At 32.3% G+C, this 21032-nt stretch overlaps 1 pseudogene; it reads left to right on the top strand.

Moving 5' to 3' along the window:
- Positions 1-1529: 1529 nt before the first annotated feature.
- On the top strand, positions 1530-2081 carry LOC149568976 (choline-phosphate cytidylyltransferase 2 pseudogene; annotated as a pseudogene).
- Positions 2082-21032: the final 18951 nt, after the last annotated feature.

The following is a 21032-nucleotide window of genomic DNA, read 5'->3' on the forward strand; positions in this document are numbered from 1 at the left end:
CATCTTGAATGTCCATTCCAAATTTTGAGTCATTTTGAGCCCTATGAATTCTTTTCGTGAATATGTAACTGACCATCATTTCAAGGCCTAGGTGGTATTTCAGTTGTTTAACACCCTTCATTTGGAATATGCATGTATTTTGTATTGTTATTTTGTCATCTTGATTGATTCAGTGAAGTCCCACTTTGAGCTAGTGTCATATTCTACAATTCTACCCATGTCAAATAGTGTACAACAGCTCAATTTTCCTTTGAATATCTTTTACCCATAAATGTTTTATGACTCACAACTTTTGGGATGTTTAATATGAATATCAAAGAATCTATATTCCAACTTTTAGCTCATTTTGAATCCATTTGATTAGGTTTTGAACCCCTTAAAGTTGGTAATTTACTATTTTCATGCATTTGCAAATTGTGCACAATTCTGGAAGGCCCTGTTTGACCAATTATAAATTTGACCAAGTTGACCTTACTGAGAAAATTTCTTTTGCATTGCATTCTAGAAGTCACACACTTTATATGTCCCTGATTTGAGCTTATGAAAAATCTATTTGATTAGTTTTCAAATGTGATTCCAAATGCAATTTATGACTTTTTACTGGTGTCATAAAATGTAGATTGGTTGGTACCCTAGTTTGAGATGTTACAACTATGAATCCATGATTGCTTAGATCAAATGGATTTTACCCTTGCATTATACTTCAAAAATAATTCAAGTGTACCAGTTTGTAAACCTTGATAAATCTATCTACACACTTTCCTAGGGCCATTCCATTTGCAAAAAATACTTTTCTACTGATGTTTCTAGCCCTGCAAATCTAGGTAGCCAACTTTAGACCTTCGCCAAATTTTCCCAATCATTCCTCATGAGCCCAAATTGGGGGTTCATACTCTCTATGTTATTGTCTACGAATGCTCCAATTTCTAGAACCTCAAGTACCCGTTTGCCCAATTTTCAAAGTCAAATCTGAATCCACTTTGTGGTTTTCTGACATGTTTATTTGTAGGTGATTTTAAATAAGAAAATTTAGAGGTTGGTATCTTTTGATCCTAACGTCATCATGTGATGAGACTTGGTAGGCCTGTTGAATATGTTAGAGAGACAAGATATCTAGAGTTTTGAAGCTTGGTTAGATGTTTGAATCAATTTTTAAAACTAGGCAACATGCCTCCTGACACAAAGTTCATAGTGGTGAGGAAATGATTTAAAATAGATTTTAAGTGATGATTCAGTGCTTGATTTTGATTTTAGAAAATTTGAAAAGATCAATGGACTAGTTTGCAATATCAGTTATTCAAAAATGATTTTTTTTTAGCCGAACCCACTTTGGTGCCCGACTAATTCCATCATATCAGTTTGAGTGTCATGGCATTCTAGAGGTGTCTCGGGATTTCAAGTTTTTCCAAGGGATGTAATAATGATTTCTAATTTCTATGAGACATAAAAGATGGCTCATAGACCTCAAAAGATAGAAAGGCAAAAATAAAATAAGTGCCTTGGCAGGGTAGAAGGGGTTCTAATCGAATCCATCCTTGAAGCCAATGAAAAGATCTAAAAATAAAAAGCTAGTTAGGGTGTATTTAGGTGGAATCTAGGATCTCTTTCATTTTTGTCATGCACAATCATTGGAATAGGCCAAGAAATTGTTCCCAAATACATATCTACTTGTTGGTTGCTGCAATGATGCATTGACTCATATGTACAAAGGGACGACTTTCATGACAAAGACTGAGTGCTACGAAGGTCTTTGCCATTTCAAATATGCAAATATAAGTGGGTCTAGCAAGGATGTCTATGCATATTTGAAATTGATTAGAAAGTTCAAGGAAACAAAATAGACTAAAGGCATCTCAACATTAGACATCATAATGAGAATACTGAAAGACTACAACCAATATGTGATGTGTAATCTCACACATGGTTATACAAGGGAAGAACTTGGAGTTAGTTATGTTAAGGAAAAGCAATTAAAAGTTAACATGAGTGTAAGAAAACTACAATAGAAAGTGAGGGAACAGCTCTGCATAGCAGGGGATGGAAGAATATGGAGAGTGCTCCACCAGACATGTAGGGAGTAACTTGTAGCATTTCATGAAAGAGGAAATCCATGATGAATGGATCTACTTTTCACAACAAGAGAAGGCATAGAGGGAGCAGAACTAGGCATGGCTAAGGGACCTCCACTGTGAAATGAGTGCTAAACACAATGTTATTTCCATAGTACCATATTCCTTGCATCTAGTTTTCTCTTTGTTTTTAAATACCATAGTACAAACTGAAAGAGATGTCTAAAGAATTACGTCTTTTGAATATGTGGAAGCTTGTATAGGTGGGCCCAATGTGGGGACAACTAGCAGAGGATGGTCAACAAAATTTTTAATTTAAATACTTGTTGAGAAAGTATACCATGTGGCATGTCCAGAGGTCACTTCGTAAGATCGAAGAAAGAATGTTTGGGTGCCGCAATGCTACAACTAGCATATGGTCAGAGATTGAAAGTTGAGGGGTCATGACACTATAAAATGGGGCCTAGCATAGGATCATGAGGCATTTTAAAAAGGTTTGAGATGCTACAAATAATGGAGTTGGAGTTGGCGTATGTTTGAAGGAGGAGAATTTAAGGACCATGATGCAACGATGGAAGAATTAAAATGATTTTCATAATGTAATGTGTCGTGTGATCGGAATGAAGATGTATTCCTGGGAGATTGGGAGAGTAAATTTCAAGTGCTATGATGTTGGGATCTCATCGTAATATCATAGGTGCATAAGACTCATAAATTTAAACTATTTCTTATAATTTCAAATAAGGAGGATGGATGTGGGGCTCACCTATAATTTTGAGAAATCAAATTTTGACAAGTGGCATTGGTCGATTGGGGAAATTGAAAATGGATAAAATAATAATAAATTCTAGAAATTTTAAACACAACAAGAAACTTGGTTACAACTAAATTGTAACTTGGTTAAAACATAATTCTATAACTTTGCCTTGTGCATCTTTTTATGCTAATTTGAATTGCTCCATTCTTGTACATCTAGAATTTATGTAAGAGCTTCTTGATTTATCAATTCCTTTCATCTCCTTGACAACCTATTTGGATGTGGATACTTCACCCTAATCATTAGATTGGATGATAATAGCTTCTTTATTTGGGCTTTCTTCTAATTTCCTTACCCATTTTCGATTCCTTTGAGTTCTAATTTCTGCAATCTTTGACTTTCCTTTATTCTCTTCACCATTGTTTTTTGTGTCTCTATTCATATAGTTTCTTTCCAAGTGACCTATCTTCTTGTATACATAGCATCTTATATTTGTATTTCTTTTTTTGATGTGAGCTTCTACACAATTTACTCCAATGTGCCTATATTCTCCATAATAATGACATCTTCCCCATGTATTGTAGTCCCAATCAATACATTCTCTTTTTTTGTTTCCATTATCCTAAATGTTTGGATTTGATCTGCACTCAAAATATTTCTGACCTTATTTATGACATGTGAAACAATCCCCTTCAATTTTTGATTTGGTTCTACATTCATTTTCCTTGTGAGCATACTTCTTGCAATTGTAACATTGACCTTTGAACTTGGGTTACATGGTATTGTTCCAACAAAAATTTGAAGTATGACCTATTTTTCCATAGATGTTATATGTAGCCTTTTTGTTCTTCCGTGCTTGTTTGTTTGATGACTCTCCTTGATTGGTATACCCTAAGCTAGTAGTGTCTTTTGGTCTATTGAGAGTTTTCTCATACAATTGATTCACAATTTCTTGTGATCTAAATCTTCTTTTATTTAGTTCCTTTTGTTTTCTTAGCTCATTATAGAGTCTTTCATTTATGCTCTTAGATTAGTGATTCCTTTATTTGCATCATCTAGCTGATCTACCATGTCTTCTTAATTTTGAGACAACTGTTGAACTTCATTTGTATTTTCCTCTAGCCTTATAGAAAGTAGTCTTATGTCTTAATTTTCCATTTCTTTATTAGTTAATTCTTTATTCTTTTTTTTTATGACCTCACATAGCTTGACTAAGTGACTTTCTTGTTCTCTTTTCATTTTTCTCACTTCTTGTAGAGTAGCATTCCTCACCAATAGATCTTCTATGGCTGCATCTACTTCTTTTGAACTTCTTTCTTTTTATAGATCTTCTATTGTTTCTTTTGTGTAGAGATTGTCATTCATTTGTATAGCCAATTATTTTCTTCTTCTTAGAGAGTGAATGAGTTGTTCCTTGAGTTTCTTGACTTTCTCTATAGCCATGTGCAAATCTTATTTTTCATTGTCAATAGCTTTCTCCAACTTGTACACTTCAATTTCCTTAGTTATTTATTCTTTAATAGTTAATCCTCTGATAGGAGAACCACACTCTGATACCAATTGTTGGAAATGTAATGACAAGAAGATGACTAAGAGGGGGGTGGGGGTGAACCATGAACCAATAAAAATTTTTATACTTAGTTTATTTCAACTTTAAGTATGATCTATTTTTGTGAATGAATATAAAGAAATAAAGAAATCAACACCATAACACTTTGACACAAAATATGGTAACCTAGAAACCCTCCAAGTAGAAGGTAAAATTGGGGTGGGGATGGCACCCATAAGCTTCACTACTGTAGTAATAAAGTTGGCTTGTTAAGGCTTACAATGATCAATTTTGGCTATCTACTTTATTGGGAGTATGAAGGACAATTGGTTCCACCTTGCAAAAGGATTTTACAATACAATGAAGCATCTTCTCTATTAAGATAACTAGTAAAAGACTGTTAGGTCCACTTGGTTAAAGGATTTGACTAATGCACCTATTAGGATGAATCAACAAGATGATGTCTATAATACATCTTAATTTTTTGAATAATATTATCAACTGACTATGATGGATGAGTCTCCTTTTTGCTCTTTATACTACCTTGTAGCCTAATTACATATTCTACTCCATATTAACTTCTTGTCTCTAAAATAATCATGTATCTTCTATTCTTGTATGTTACACACTCCAGAAAAATGAATTTGTCTTTCTTATATACCCTTCAAACAATAACTCTATACCAAGTCATCTTCCACAATAGATATCTTCATAAATAACAAATATACCTTTAAGTTGGCTCAAGTATTGATTCTTAGGAAATACAATTCTTTTAATATTCTATTGACACTTGGGCTTGGGTGAAATTGTTTCTTGATTAGGACTGGAAGCTTGGATGACACTATGGAACTTAGGGGATATAGGAGCTTGGATAAATCTATGAACATGGTTGACACATGAACTTGTTTCCACTAAAATTATTGAATATCTTGGGTCATACTATGAGCTTGGTTAACATAGTATACCTTCATCTACTTAGGCTACACTAAAATCTATTCACTGGTGGAAAGCTTAGTTGTAGTATTAACCAACCTTCCGATGACTTAAGTAGTTTGTCATTAATTGACAATATGTCTTACCATAGGGTCAACAATAATATCATCACTATTTTATTAAATATTTAAAAAAATACATGTTTACTTTTCCCTTCTTTTCACTGAGAGATACCCTTCTCCCTTTTACATAGATTCTCAATTCATGATGCATATATATACATATGATGTTAAATCCTCTTTTAGGGGCTAACATAAGAAATATAACACAAGGACTTCAAGATCCAAGAGATAATCTCCAAAAAATTCTCAGCAAGGACCCACATAAATCTATCCATGAAGTAAAAAAAATACCTTAAAAATATTTTCCCACCCAACCATGTGAACCATAAATGGTCCACTCATCCGAGCTAGGTGATGAGACCATGATCCACATAGTGTCTAAGGAAATCTAAAATATAGGGTTCACCTAGTGGAATATACAACATACAAGGGAAAATATTTACATAAACTTCCAGGCAATTGAGCAAGAGTGGGGACTTAGAATGCAACTATCAAATGATATAAAGGTGACTCTATGGAGTTGATCACATCCTCCTCCCCTTGCACTTGACTTACTCTTGGAAGTCAAAAAGTGTTAAACTATACATATTCAATTTGTTTCTATAAAAGGTCATATTAACATCAAAATTTTGAATGAAAAAGGTGTTAAGAGTTATTTTGGAAGTTGTGCAAGAATATAGAGGCTATGACAATGTTTCTAAATGTAATATTCTTTAAATTTTTAAGTTTCCCCTAAAGCAAGATAGGTTGTAGAGCTTCTAGTGTAGCAATCTAGGGATATAATACCAAGTGTAATGCCCCATTAGGGAGCCCAAAAGGACAAGGCTAAATGTGACTAAGTTTAGACAACAATTTTTTTTTAAGAATTAATTTTTTTTTACTTATGTAGATGCAAGAGTCCTAAAAGGTTCCCTAATGTTTTACTCTAACATAAATCCTTAGTTTCCTATCCAAGAATTTATGTTTATATGAACTATTTAATTAACAAATAGCTTATGGTTGTAAGTAACTCACTTAGTTTCCCATAAAATATTTCATAATCTCTACTTAGGTTAAACAATCTATCAATTTACCTCTACTTATCCTCTCTTACTTGGTGCATCATTCATCTCGATATCTATTTCCTTATTATATTAATTTAGGATAAGGTTTACTACTTAATATCTTAAGGGAGACTTAGTCACTTTCATTTATGTTAATCCACATTGTCATCTTTATAGGATTTAGGGAAAGAGACCAAAAATTTAGATAATATTTCCTAATTATTATTTTTATTAATTCCAAGTTATACTCAAATTTAACTCATTATTTGAAACCATTTCAACCTAGAAAATAACATATATAACTTAGTATATTAGATACATTTATAACCCTACTTAACTTGTGTTTTAATGATACATTTAGTAGATATATTCCTTTTCTTTCTACATGATAATTGACCATTATCCGTAAGACCCCTCCTCGAAGATTCTTATTTAAATATAAATTTACCTATTAAATCCTATATAGGAGATTTGAATGGATATAGGAGAAAGACAAGGTGATGGTATGAGAAATTGTTATGGTTATTTCTAGGAACCATATTGAGGACATTACAATAAATACAAGCTATCTTAGGTAGTATAATTTGATGATTGTTACAATAAAATAATTTAATACTTACCCTACTAGAATCATTAGAAAGTCAAAGATAAAGATTATCAAATCACTAGAAGTGCCCTTAGGGTAGCTTAATTTTAAATATTAAAAGTACATTATGATGTGCTAAGGTTGTTAGGGTATCATGCACAAGAGGCTATACTATTGTATTAGGATAAGTTAATTGGTTGTTCGAACTTATGGTTTAAATCATAAACATTGCATATGTTCCCAAGGATACAGCCACATACCTAGGTGATAAAAAATTAATGGAATTAAATGATTGTGATGATGGATATGAATTAAAGTTTTATGGTTCAGGTGTTTTAATAAAAATTGATATAATCTAATATGTTCATGTTTTGATACCCTATGATTCGAGACTTGCTACATTATTTGACCATTTAAACATTGAGTTATACTAATTATTCTATGTGATTTTTTACCTTATGATGATAATATTATTTATGATACCTTGATGTTATACACATTTGAATAGTTCATTTTGATAATAGTTAATTGATCAAAATTAGATTTGGAATGATTTGATGAGCTATGCTTAAAAAATTTAATACTAAAATTGAGGGATTATATCACAGTGTTGAGTTACATGTGTTTTATATGAATATTTCTTAGAAAAGATAAGTTCATTGAAAAAAAATTATTGATGTTAAAGGGTTAATCAACCGTGTAAGTTTTTTATATTTAATCAATGTGCAAAAATAGGAAAATTTTATTAAAATTTGATTTAGAATGTTTTGTTCAATTTGATTATGCAAATTTAGCTTATATATAAATGTGATTTTTATCAAAGTACTGATATTTGAATTGAGTGCACAGGAAAGCTTACCATGGAATTAAATGGAGAATCAATAACCAACCTTACATGAAAACTATAAAACCAAGGTTGAATCTAATGAAGAGATTAGAACCTCATTATCTAGTGAATTAATTCATATTCATAATCTAAATGTATGTATTAGGTTATTTCATTTTGTATTTAGTGACATGTCAAGTATTTATGTAATGTGAATTTTATAGTGTCACTTAACACTTGTCATGTATATGTGTAAAATAACATGTCAATTACGGTTGGAAATGTAATCCATTAACCTAAGACTAACTTAATTTGGAGCCTAATTAAATCCCCCTTAGTTAGAGGTAACTTGTAAAGTCCCACCAGTAAGTTTTTTTTAAGTCAAAATTTCAAGTCACTTTAAGAGGTAGAAAAGTGGTCCTAAGAGACAAATTTAGTGGAATCTAAGTGTATAAATGGTAGGGGTATGGGTTAGGGCCCTTTTTAACACTAATAGAACCCTCAAGTGTCTTTGGTGACCCTATAAATATTCCACTTTTCATTTTTTGCAAAAAATGAATGACCTTATAACCTTTCCCAAATCCACACTCTTGTCCAAGACTTGCCATTGTGATAGGGGATATTTTGATGGCCAAAGGACTTAGGTTTTTGGAGGCCCTTGGAGAAGTTAGTGGGTTTTCACCAACTCTTTGTCTTTAGAGAAATTAGGTTTTTGGATTTGGAGAAAAAAGGGAAAAATGGCTCTTCTCAAACCTCTTTTTTCATTAGACATTGTGAAGGTTGGTGATCTCCATTGCCATGGATGCATTTTTCATATTTTCAATAGCTTAGTATATTCTTATAAATTCATTTCATATGTGTATTGTATTTTTTGCAGTATTGTAATGTGAAGGGTGGGATTTTGGATTTGTTTTCAATCTTGTTCTTTTTCATTTTCTTGATTTTGTTTGAGGAAATTGTGAAGGGAGTGATGGAATTACTCACCATTGGATAGGGAAGAAGTGGCCATGTGTGGGGAAATGGGTAAGTTGGACTCCATGGAAGTGTACATTATATTCTCATCGTGAGAAGAGGTATAAAGGAAAGGTGTATGGGACCTTTCTTGCCAATGCATATTGATCTTGTTTTGGAGGAGATAAGGAGAAATTGGTATGGAAGTTATATATTAAATTTAACATTGGAAGAGGCATTTTTTTGTATGTTATTCATTAGCATATCCTACATGGAAGTTACACATTCACCCCTTGTCATGGGTTCAAGGTGAAACCTATTTGTGAATACATTGTATCGGTGTTTTATGTTCTACTCATGTGTTTATCGATTGGATTTGAATGTCACCCAGTTGACTATTGTTCCTCCTAGCTTGGTGGATGGCCTCCTTGAGGCTTAGGTTGGGAGGTGAGCTCTCCATGGTATTTTTTATAAGTATTTGAAGATTTGGGATGGATTCAAATGATGGAAGAAACTTGGATTGGATTTTTAGATGGTGTTCTTGAGTCACCTTGTGTTGGAGACTTCTCCATTTGTCATACCTTCTAGTTGTATCTTTGCATTCATGTATTTGAAAGGAGAATTGTATCTTTATTATGAATTATGAAAGGGATTAAATATTGTGAATTTCATAACCACTAATAAGATAATTTTATTTTCATGAGGAAATATATATGGTTCTATTGTGTAACATTTCTCTTGTAATTTCATGTTGATTCTTGCTTTTAAAAAGAATGGGAAAATGTATTAGTTGATGTTAAAATTTTCTTATTGATTCATCTCTTTGTCACATATTAAAATAATGGGAGAAAGGAAATAACATTAATTGTATTATCTTGATATTTCATTGAGTTATTAAATCCAAGTATAGATAGGTCTCCTTGAGTTCATGATTTAAAACCAATGTTTAAATGGATACAATACTCTATAGTTGCATCTTAGTTTCACCTAGTAAACTTAATGGTAAATAAATAGATTAAAATCCAATTTGAAATACATGTATATAACCTCATATTCACTCCTTAACTTATTTTAAATGAACCTAATAACCTTACTATGAAAGTTGGAAAATACCCAAGTGACCCTTTTGTTCATTAGGAAACTTCACTAAATTTCCCTCCCAAAGGTCTCTAGAAATTTTATGGGAAGAAATTAAATTCCTCCCATACAAATTTCTATCTTATAGAGTCAGTTAAATAATTTCATATAATAACCCACTTGACTAGATACTATTCTTTAAACAATGCCCTTCATGAGACTTATAAATCTATTAATAAAATTAGGGAGACAAAAATGCATTAATGGCATCTAACAAAAATATATTAAAAAATAAAATTTTGAAAGGAATGAGTGGGTACAATACCACCCATCCCCTTTACCCTAGAAGAAATCCACACGTTTCTTTGTGTTGCATGTAAAAAAAGTCAAAAAATAAATGAAATTTTATAAACTTACACACTATGTGTTTCCCTTACCTTTCTCCCAAAACTCCATGCATCATTTCCTTGTCCCCAAGCATACCTTGAAGGACCGGCATGTTGCCAAGTCCTAATAGACTTGGGTAGAACATCAAGTCCTTTTGATGTCTTGGGGAGTGCTCATAATGATGGTGAAGTGTGGACAAGTGCCCAAGTGGCCATAGGGGCTAGGGTAGGTAGAGATTTAGGGGATAGTTAGGATAGTATTAGTAGTTGTAAAATTTTCTAAGTAATTTAAGTTTTTTGGTTAGGAATTAGTAAATTTGATTTATAAGATTTATGCTTCTAGGTAAGATTGTGTGAGAGTTTTTTTGCATCAACGTTTCAAATCATACTCAATGATCCATCATCAGGATGAGAGTGCTAAGAATGTGAAAATTTGTTATCCTTAAATTTGATTTATTTTTATGTGGAATTTTTGTTGTGGTCAGAATTTTTGTTAAGTAAATAAAGTTGTTATTAAATAACTATTTCTAGGTAAAATCTATTTTCATGTGGATATAGGGGTAGCTAGGTTAGTTTAGGATTAGTAACTATTATTTATTTTTATTAATTTAAAGATTAGGATGTATTATTAGGAATTATATTATATGTTTGTATTTGGGAAATTAAATTTATTTGAGTTAGTGGAAATTTAATGGGATTTTAGTTATAGTTAGGGTGATGGGTTAGAGGTAAATAGTGCTAGGAGAATGAAAGTAAAATTGTGTATTAAAATATATGTCTAGGATTGAAATTTGGTCTTATAGGCATGAATTATATATTTTAATGTTATTGGGACAACATATTCTAAATAATAATTAATTGGAAGGGGAGTCAATTAGTAATTATTTTTGTCTAGTGTGGAGCCTAATCAGTCCCCAAGTGGAAGATTGCTAGATTGTGGTGACTGATCAAGGAAGTACTATACATACTCCATAATTCCTTGGCAGGGTTTGGCCCTATTTTATCAGGATTTTGGGCCACCATGTAATTATTAATTATAACCCTAAAGCGGTAAAAATACTTATATAAAAGGGCTTAGGGTTAGGGATTGTTTCATTGTGGGTGATGCAAAAATTGGTTCTTGTGGTGATATTGAGCTGTAAGGGATTACAAATTGTAATTATGTTGTAATCACTAGATCGTAATAATATTGGACTTTCTGTTTGGTGGACATAGCCTAGGGATTGGGTGAACCACATTAAATGTTGGTGTCTTGTGTTCTTTTCTATGTGATCTATTATTTTCTAATATTGTTTATGTTTGCATGTAATTGTTATTTATACCTGTGGTTTAATCCTAACAAGTGGTATCAGAGGGATTGTGGCGACTGATCAAGGAAGTACTATACATACTTCATAATTCCTTGATAGGGTTTGGGCCCTATTTTATCAAGATTTTGGGCCAACATGTAATTATTAATTATAACCCTAAAGTGGTACACATACTTATATAAAAGGGCTTAGGGTTAGGGATTGTTTCATTATGGGTGATGCAAAAATTGGTTCTTGTGGTGGTATTGAGCTGTAAGGGATTACAGATTGTAATTAGGTTGTAATCACTAGATCATAATAATATTAGACTTTCTATTTGGTGGACATAGCCCAGGGATTGGGTGAACCACATTAAATGTTGGTGTCTTGTGTTCTTTTCTATGTGATCTATTATTTTCTAATATTGTTTATATTTGCATGTAACTATTATTTCTATCTGTGGTTTAATCCTAACAAGTGGTATAAGAGCCTAATTGTTTTTCAATTATCCTCTACAAGAAACTCTCATAGTTGAGTGGGAGCAATGTCAAATAAGGGTAAGCTGATAGTTGACAAGTTTAATGGGTAAAACTTTTAGTTATAAAAGATGCAAATGAAAGACTATCTTTATTAGAAGGATTTATGGAAGCCATTGGAAGGAAAAACCAAGAATCAGGGATCTATGTCAAATGACAATTGGGATCTTTTGGAAAGAAAGGAACTTGGAAGCATTCAATTATGCCTAGCACCATTGGTGGCATTTAATATTACAAAAGCAAAGATAAGAGAAGAGTTAATGCAAACCCTAGTGAAATTGTATGAAAAGTCCTACGCTTGAAATAAGGTATTTCTCATGAAGTATTTATTTAATATTAAAATGATAGAAGTTGGATCTATTGCAGATCATTTAAATGAGTTTAATACTATTACTAGTCAATTATCTTCTGTGGGTATCAATTTTGATGAAGAAATTAGGGCACTATTGATTTTGTGTTCTTTGCCTGAAAGATGGAATAAATTGGTAATGACTATGAGTAATTTTGTTCCTAGATCTAGTACTCTAAAATATGATGATGTGATCGGTGTTATTTTGAGTGAGGAAACTCATAGGAAAACCTTAGGTGGATCTACATTAGGAAGTGCTTTGAATGCACAAAGTCGGGGTAGAATGAATGAGAGAGAAAGTAATTTTGGAAATGATGGGAAATCAAGAGGAAAGTCAAAGGGAAGGAGGTCTTAATTGAGAGGACCAAATGGCTATTGGTACTATAGGAAACAATGGCATAAAAAGAACGATTATTGGACTTGAAAGAAAAATGAAGGAGATAAACCAGATGGAGATATGGAGGAAAATGTGGTAAGTAACAAATCTAAAAAGGATGCTTTGCTTCTATCTTTAGAAAGTGTTGATGATTCATGGGCTTTAGATTCTAGTGCTTCATTTCATACTACACCTCATAGAGGTTATTTCATTGATTACATCCAAGGGGATTTTAGACTTGTTTATTTGGGGGATAATGAATCTTGTCAGATTGTTGGAAAGGGAAAAGTTAAGATTAAGTTGCAGAGAATCATTGGCTACTACATGAGGTAAGACATGTTCCAAGGCTGAGTAGGAATTTAATTTTAGAAGGATTACTTAATGTTTAGGGTTGTGTAGTTACTTTTAATGATAAAAATTGGAAGGTTTGAAAAGGTTCCCTTGTAGTAGAAAAAGGTGTGAAAATAGGAACTTTATATCTTTGTACAGGTCATATTGTTACTTCTAATTTAATTGTTTTAGAGAAAAATGAATATTTAGGAAAAGTTGTTGCAGTTGAGCAGGGAGAACAAATAGTTGTTGTAGATTCTGATATAGTGTTATGGCACAACAAAATTGGGCACATGAGTGAGAAAGTTATGAATGTACTTCATTCAAAGACTATTTTACCAGGTTTGAAATGTGTTAATATGGATTTCTATGAAAGTTGTGTGTATGGAAAACAAAAGAGACTGAGTTTTGTGAAGACTGGGAAGGAAAAAAAAAAGGAGAAATTAAAGCTTGTGAATATCAATGTATAGTGACCAGCTCAGGTATCTTCCCTTGGTGGCTTTCATTATTATGTTACATTCATTGATGATGCAATTAGAAATGTATGGGTTTATTTTCTTAGACATAAATTTTATGTATTTCAAAAATTTAAGAAATGGAAATGCTTGGTTAAAAATGAGAATGGTAAAAAATTAAGATGTCTTAGATTTGATAATGGTGGTGAGTATTGTAGTCATGAATTTGAAGATTATTTCTCCACTTATGATATTTGTAGACAAAAAACTATTCCAAGGACTCCATAGGAAAATAGAGTGGTTGAATGCATGAACAAGACTATAATGGAGTGTGCAAGGACCATGAGGTTGCATGTTGGGTTGCCCTTACACATGTGGGTGGAGGCTATCAATACTACTATCTATTTGATTAATAGAGGTCCCTCTACTCCTTTGGGTTGTGGTATTCCAGAGGAAGCATGGACTAGTAAGAAAGTGAGTTATTCTTTTCTCAAAACCTTCGATTGTGAAGCATTTTCTCATGTAGATTCTGAAAATAGAACCAAGCTAGAAGTTAAGTGAAAGAAATGTGCATTTGTTGGATATGGCATTAATGAATTTGGTTATAGGCTTTGGGATTTTGAAAATCATAAAATTTTAAGAAGCAGGGATGTCATATTCAATGAGAAAGTGTTGTACAAAGATCTATTGCAACAAAATGAGAAGAAAGATGATGATTATGTAGTGTTGGATGATACTCCAAAAGATGATGTTCTAGCCATTCCTCATGATGTGCAACAACTACAACAAAAAATACCACATACACCAGTGAATGTTAGATGGTCAACAAGGCTAATTAGACCTCTAGAAGGATTTTCTCCCTCTTTGCATTCTATTTTACTAATAGATGCTGGTGAACTTGAATGTTATGATGAAGTCATGTAGGTGGATACTAAGATTCAATGGGAGTCTACAATGATTTAGATGAAAGGGACTCTCTGCTGAAAAATAAGACATGGGATTTATGCAAGTTACTTGTAGGTAAAAGGGCTTCATAGAATAAGAATTTTTATAGGTTAAAAGAAGAGGATGGAGGTAAGAAAAGATTTAAAGTCATGTTAGTTGTAAAAATATTTGCATAGAAAAAGGGCATTAATTTTGATGAGATATTTTCTTCTGTCGTTAAAATGACTTCTATCCATACTATTTTAAGTATTGCAGCTATTGAATATTTTCATTTAGAGAAACTTGATGTTAAAACAACCTTCCTTCATGGTGATTTTCCTAAAGAGATATATATGGCTCAGCCACAAGGATTTGAGGACAAAGGTAAAGAGAACTTAGTGTGTAAATTGAAGAAAATTTTATATGGCTTGAAGCAAGAACCTTGACAATGGTATCTAAAATTTTACAATTTTATGCATGAGCATGGATATAGTAGGTGTCATTTAGATCATTGTGTTTATTTTAAGAGTTTGGATGATGGCAATTACATTATTTTATATTTATATGTTGATGATATGCATGTAGCTGGGTCTAACATGGATCACATTAAGGGGCTAAAATGCCAGTTAGCACATGCATTTTCTATGAAAGATTTGGGGGCAGCAAAAAAACTCCTTGGTATGAAGATTTGTAGAGATAGAAAGAATATGAAATTGACACTATCTCAGGCTAACTATATTGAGAAGGTGTTGCAATGTTTCTCTATAGAGAATGCTAAAGCTATTAGCACACCTTTACCTAGTCATTTGAAGTTGACTAAGGAGATGTGTCCTAGGACACAAGAAGAGGAGGATAAGATGTCCAAGGTACCCTATGTTTCAGCTGTAGGAAGCTTGATGTATGCTATGGTATATACTAGGCTAGATATTGCACATGCAGTGGGGGTCATGAGCAAGTTTATGAGTCATCCAGGAATTAAGCATTGGAATGTAGTCAAATGAATTCTTAGATATTTGAGAGGAACATCCAGTAAGTGTTTACACTTTGAGGGCTCTACTACTAACTTATAGGGCTATATTGACTCAGATTTGGTAGGGGATATTGATACTAGGTGAAGTAATATAGGTTCTATATTTACTATTGGTGGGGAAACTATGAGTTGGGTTTCTAGGTTACAGAAGGTTAATGTTTTATCCACTACAGAGGTAGAGTATGTTTATGCTACAAAGGCAACCAAGGAGATGATATGGCTTTAGTTCTTCTTGGAAGAATTGGGACACTCTTAAAGGGATAATTTTTTGTTTACAAATAGCCAGAGTGTCATTCATATTGCAAAGAATTTAACTCTGCATTCAAAGACAAAACACATTCAATTGTGGTACTATTTCATTTAGTCAATTTTGGATGATGGATAGTTAAAGCTAAACAAGATACATACAGATGACAATCTAGTAGATATGTTTACAAAGGTAGTAACAAGGGAGAAGTTGAACTCCTCTTCAGCTTTTTTTGGTCTTATAAACTAAATAGGAATAAAAGAATAGCAAAGTCCAGGGTGGTTTGATCTAGTGGGAGCCCCATGTCATAGCAGTATTCCTATAGGATCAATCTCCAAGTGTGAGATTGTTGTTACATCCCAATTTTTGACCTAATTTAAAGTATAGCCATTGAGGTTCACATGAAGTTAGTTGGTAGATTAATTTTCTATAATCTTGGGAAGTGGTAAGATGGTTAGTCATTATAATTTCAAGTGAAGATAACAAGTTAGTTGACCATTTTTCACAAATTCATGAAATAACTATTATGATTAATTATGATTAAATAAGTTATTATGATAATATAATTTAATTATGGAGAATTCCCTTGTAGGAAACATGTTGAAAGGGTGGAAGCATTGTCAAAAAAGAATTAGGCATAGGAGCATCACCATCACTGGGCAGATGGGTTGAGAACCTAGTGACTTGAAACATGATACATCTGTGGGACCCACATGAGCTATTTAAATAAATAATTTGAGAAACATAAATAATTGGGTTAAAATATAAAATATACCTTAAAAGATTTAATTTGATCTTTCACCTTATTATTATACTAGATATATCTCTATACGTAAAAATATAAAAATGAGATGGAACCATTATATTATAACAATTTAATAAAGTGATGTTTACATGTACATATATAAATATAAGATTATAATAATATTCAAAATCTAATAAAATTTGAGTTATAGTATTTTAATTATAATCTTACAACTCTATTCTTTCCATTTTAATATTTTTGCTTTTAATTGATTAACACTTAGCATGATAAATCGATTTTAATACTTGGAAAATCAAATTGACAATAATCTTTCCAACTTTATCTTGCAACCTTGCATTTATTTTTGCCTCTTTTTGTTTCAATTGAATTAAACACTTGGTAATTCTAATGAATTTGTTTCTTTGAAACTGATAGTAGCCGAGGAATCATGGTTACCTTTTAAAAGAAGTCATGAACCAAACCATTCAGCATCTCTCCTTTTCATTATCTATTATGTTTCTATTTGCAAGCTGAGTTTGAACATTTCTTAGCCAAAAAATTCTTCCAAATCACTCTACCAAATCACCTTGTTCTCCCTTACTCTACCAATGACTTAAAATTGCATCAAGTTTCAACCAGTAGGTGAGTAATTAGCCAATAGGAGTTCTGGCCTAGGCATGGGAGGAGCCATGTCCAAGCCCAATCATAGGTCATGAATAATATATACTTTCACATTTCATAATTCTTGCATTCTCAAAGAATATGTCTAATTGTAGCCAGATACATTTGTCAAGGCTTGTGAGGCCTCGCCCCGACCCATCGTAGCATAGTGATACATTACTATTATTTTGATATTCATGACTCGAGATGTCGAGACATTATCTGATGCTTAGAACATATTTAATTATTTCATGTTGTGTGATGTTACTTTCAGATATATTTGATGATTATCATTTAATGTCTCATGTATATGTATGTTGATGAAATTGGTAAATGTAGGATGGAGACTTTGATTTAAAAGATTTTAAATGGTTAAGAATTAAGCAGGATGAAGAAAACCCTTATTGATGTATGTTTTAATTTATGTGAATTTTTGATACGTATACATATATGTACATGTGATTTTTGTGGGACTACTAATGTGTACAATGAGTGTGCAGATATTTTAGCCGAGAAACCCTATGGAGGAATAGAACTGATCTCTATGTGCTAATTTTGGAAACCTTGTTGTTTGTAATTCACGTATTGTATTGTGAGATGTATGTATGTATCTTTCAGTGTTCAGTGAATGTTAGTGTTCGTAACTATGCTCTTTTAGTGTCGCTTGACACTCATAAATTGTTTATGTTCTTCAGTGTGCTGATTAGGGTTAGTTTTTTAACCTTTGGACCCAAGTTGGTTTAGTTGGTCTCAGTTTGCTTTTGGGTTCTTAATCAAGGTTAGTCTTCCCTTAATCTGGATTAGTGCTTAATCTGCAATGTTAGAATAGTTAGATGGTCCTATTTTATTCCTAGATTTTTTTGGGCTCTAAACCTTTTTCCTAAGGCTTAAAACATGAAATTATTATACCCAAAGGGTATGGGTATGGGTTAGGGGTCTTTTCCAACCCCTAAGCCCTTTTTATTGACTTTTGAGGTCACTCAAAAAGTCTCATTTTCCCTTTGTGCGAAAATTGCAAGTGGTTATCTTGAGTCACCTCACCTCACCTCCACTTAGTGTTTAACCATAGTGTGGGTTGAATTAGGAGTTTCTAGAATTGCTAGTGGGTGGAAGTATTTATTGCTCCTTTTGGGTGGTTGAGTTGGAGGCTTATTTAGAGGCCCTTCTTGGACTTGTGGAGGTTGTTACCCAATCTCTACATTTAGAGAGGAGTTCTTGAAGATTGAAGGAAGGAAGTGGAAACTCTACTCAAATTTGTTCATTGCCATTACCTCTTTGTGAAGGTAGGAAATTCTCATCTCCCTTATTCAGTTTTCATGTTTGTTTCATGCTTTTGCTACCTTGTTGTTGTTTCAATGTTTGTATGTTTGTGGGTATGTTGGGAAGATTTGGAAACCATGTTATTTTGGATGTTTTTATTTCATGTTTATGTTTGCAATTTTGAGATTTTTCTTGTATGGAAGTTTTGGTATTACTCACCCTTGGAGAGGGCAGAAGTGACCAATTTTGGGAAAGGTCTATTTAGTTGGACTCCAGCTAGTGTAGAGTCTCTTCTCAAGATGAGAAGAGGGAGAAAGGGTAGGGTGTTATGGGCCACTACTCGTCAGCACAAACCTCATATAAGTATGGCATTTTTAAATGAAAGAACGAAAGTTCTTGGTTAATAGCCCCGATTGGGTATTTGATTTGGTGTTGTGCTTGACTTCTTCTATTGGAAGAATCCACCTTTCCCTAGTGTTGATTCATTGTGGATCTTATTGTGAAAACCTTGTAGGAATATGCATGTTTGAATTGTTCTTAGTCATGTTTTTGGTCACCTAATCGGATTCTGTTCCCTACATGGTTCTTGAAATGTGTTGCAGAAAACATTATAAATCCCTTGATGAGGGTCATGAAGAAAAATCAAATAAATTGTTGTAATTGGGATTGATATCCTATTGTAAATTATATTTTAAACTTGTTGTAAATGGCAACGAAGCTGGGTTTTCTTCCCGATTCTTTCCCAGCTGAGCCTTTGAATCAGGTTTGCCAATAAAATTGGTGTTTTGAGTATAATTGGACATCATGTAACTTAATTGTGATTTAAATTTAGATGGATGAATCTCAAAAATAGGATGGAATTGATGATGTTCAATTTGGTAAAATTTCAAGTTTTCTTTTATGTTGAAAATGAAAATTATGAACATGGATGTAGATTCAGGTTGCATGATTATTTGAATCAACAAGTATTGCATTATTGAATAAAATGGATAATTTATATTCTTGGTATGTTAAGGTTGTAATTAGGCTCTATGGATTTTCATTTAAAAGAAATTATTGACATAGGTTGAATTATTCCAATTTAAGATTTATAGGAAATCAAATGTTTTTGGTGTAAATGTTTTAAATCTATTCTAAAGAAAAAAATACACCTTGAAAAAATATATATATTGCTTGCCTTGTAATTTCTCTACTTAGAAAATTTTTCATCAAAAAATGTGTGTTGCAAGAGAGTAAAACTCTCTGCCTTTTGTATGAGAGAAAATTTAAATGCCTCCTTGCAACAAAGAATATTCTCCAGAATATTCTTATTTTTAAAATTTGAAATAAAACAAAATAAAAAGAAAATATAGATATTAATGTTTAAAATATCAAAAGTAATTGAAAAAATAAATATATCTATACTTATCTTACCTTTTAAACATCTTTCTCACCTATAAAACTTTATGGGTTATTGCATACCCATCTACCCATCGGGGACGTCAGTTTAGATTGGATTTAGAAAGGTATTTATGTCCAATCAAGATCTAGGTTGTTTTGATGGGAGGGTGACATCACCCTGCCACCCTGTCCCATCCACATCTTCCTCCATACCTAGCACTCAGTTGGATGGTAAAACATTTATGTTGGAGGGAAAGTTGCTTCTTGTCTTAAGTTTAAAATTTGGTGGTCATTTCCTTATTATCTCCCTTCCCTTGTCTCTGTTCACGTGCGCACTGCTTGGGATGTGTTTTTCTTCTTCTTAGGCTGTGTGGGAAGGAGGGTAAATGCTGCTATGTCAGTGACATGACATTGGTTGAAGACTTTGGTGTAAGTTTTGGGTTGTAGTAAAGTTTGCAATTGAAATCTTCTTTTTAACTTCATCCCCTCCATGATATCAGTGTAATCCTTTGTTGTAAAGGCTTGGAATTGCGTGGGGCCTTGGGAGAGGTGATGGGGGTCAAATTGACTTGACTAGTGGGCAAGTGGGATGATTAGTGGTTAGGGGTAGGGTAGCTTGGTTTAGTATAGGTTAGAGTTAGTAGGTAGGTTAGTTGTTAATAAATTTAGTTGTTTTATATGTTAGTTAAGTTGTTTGTTAATTTTAAATTGGTATGTTATTTAATGTTTAAATTTAGTTAGTATTAGATGTTAGTTTAGATTAAGATAAGTTAGTTGGTTTGTTTTAATTTATTTATTTTATTCATGTCATGTAAATTTATTTAGGTGAAGTTAGTTCTAATTTGGTTAAGTATAGATAATTGTTTTATTTATATTTAAGTTAAATTTTGTTTTAGATAGTGCTTAATCCAAAACTAAGTTGTGTTTTAAGTTATTATTTAATTTTAAGATAGTTGTCGAGTTGTATTAAACTAGAATTAGTTTAGTATGAAATTAATATTAAAATAAATTTAGCTTAGATTTAATTTAAATTCGATTAAATTTTTGTTGAGAATTAAGCTAAGTTGTAGATTTAAGAAATGATAGTATTTTATAGTATCTTCGATAATTTGTTTAATTAGTGTCCTAATAACTAAAGTTATTCAAATAATT

This window comes from Cupressus sempervirens, chromosome 3 (genome assembly GCF_028749045.1).
Source record: "Cupressus sempervirens isolate cs-2001-9-10 chromosome 3, ASM2874904v1, whole genome shotgun sequence".
NCBI lineage: Eukaryota > Viridiplantae > Streptophyta > Pinopsida > Cupressales > Cupressaceae > Cupressus > Cupressus sempervirens.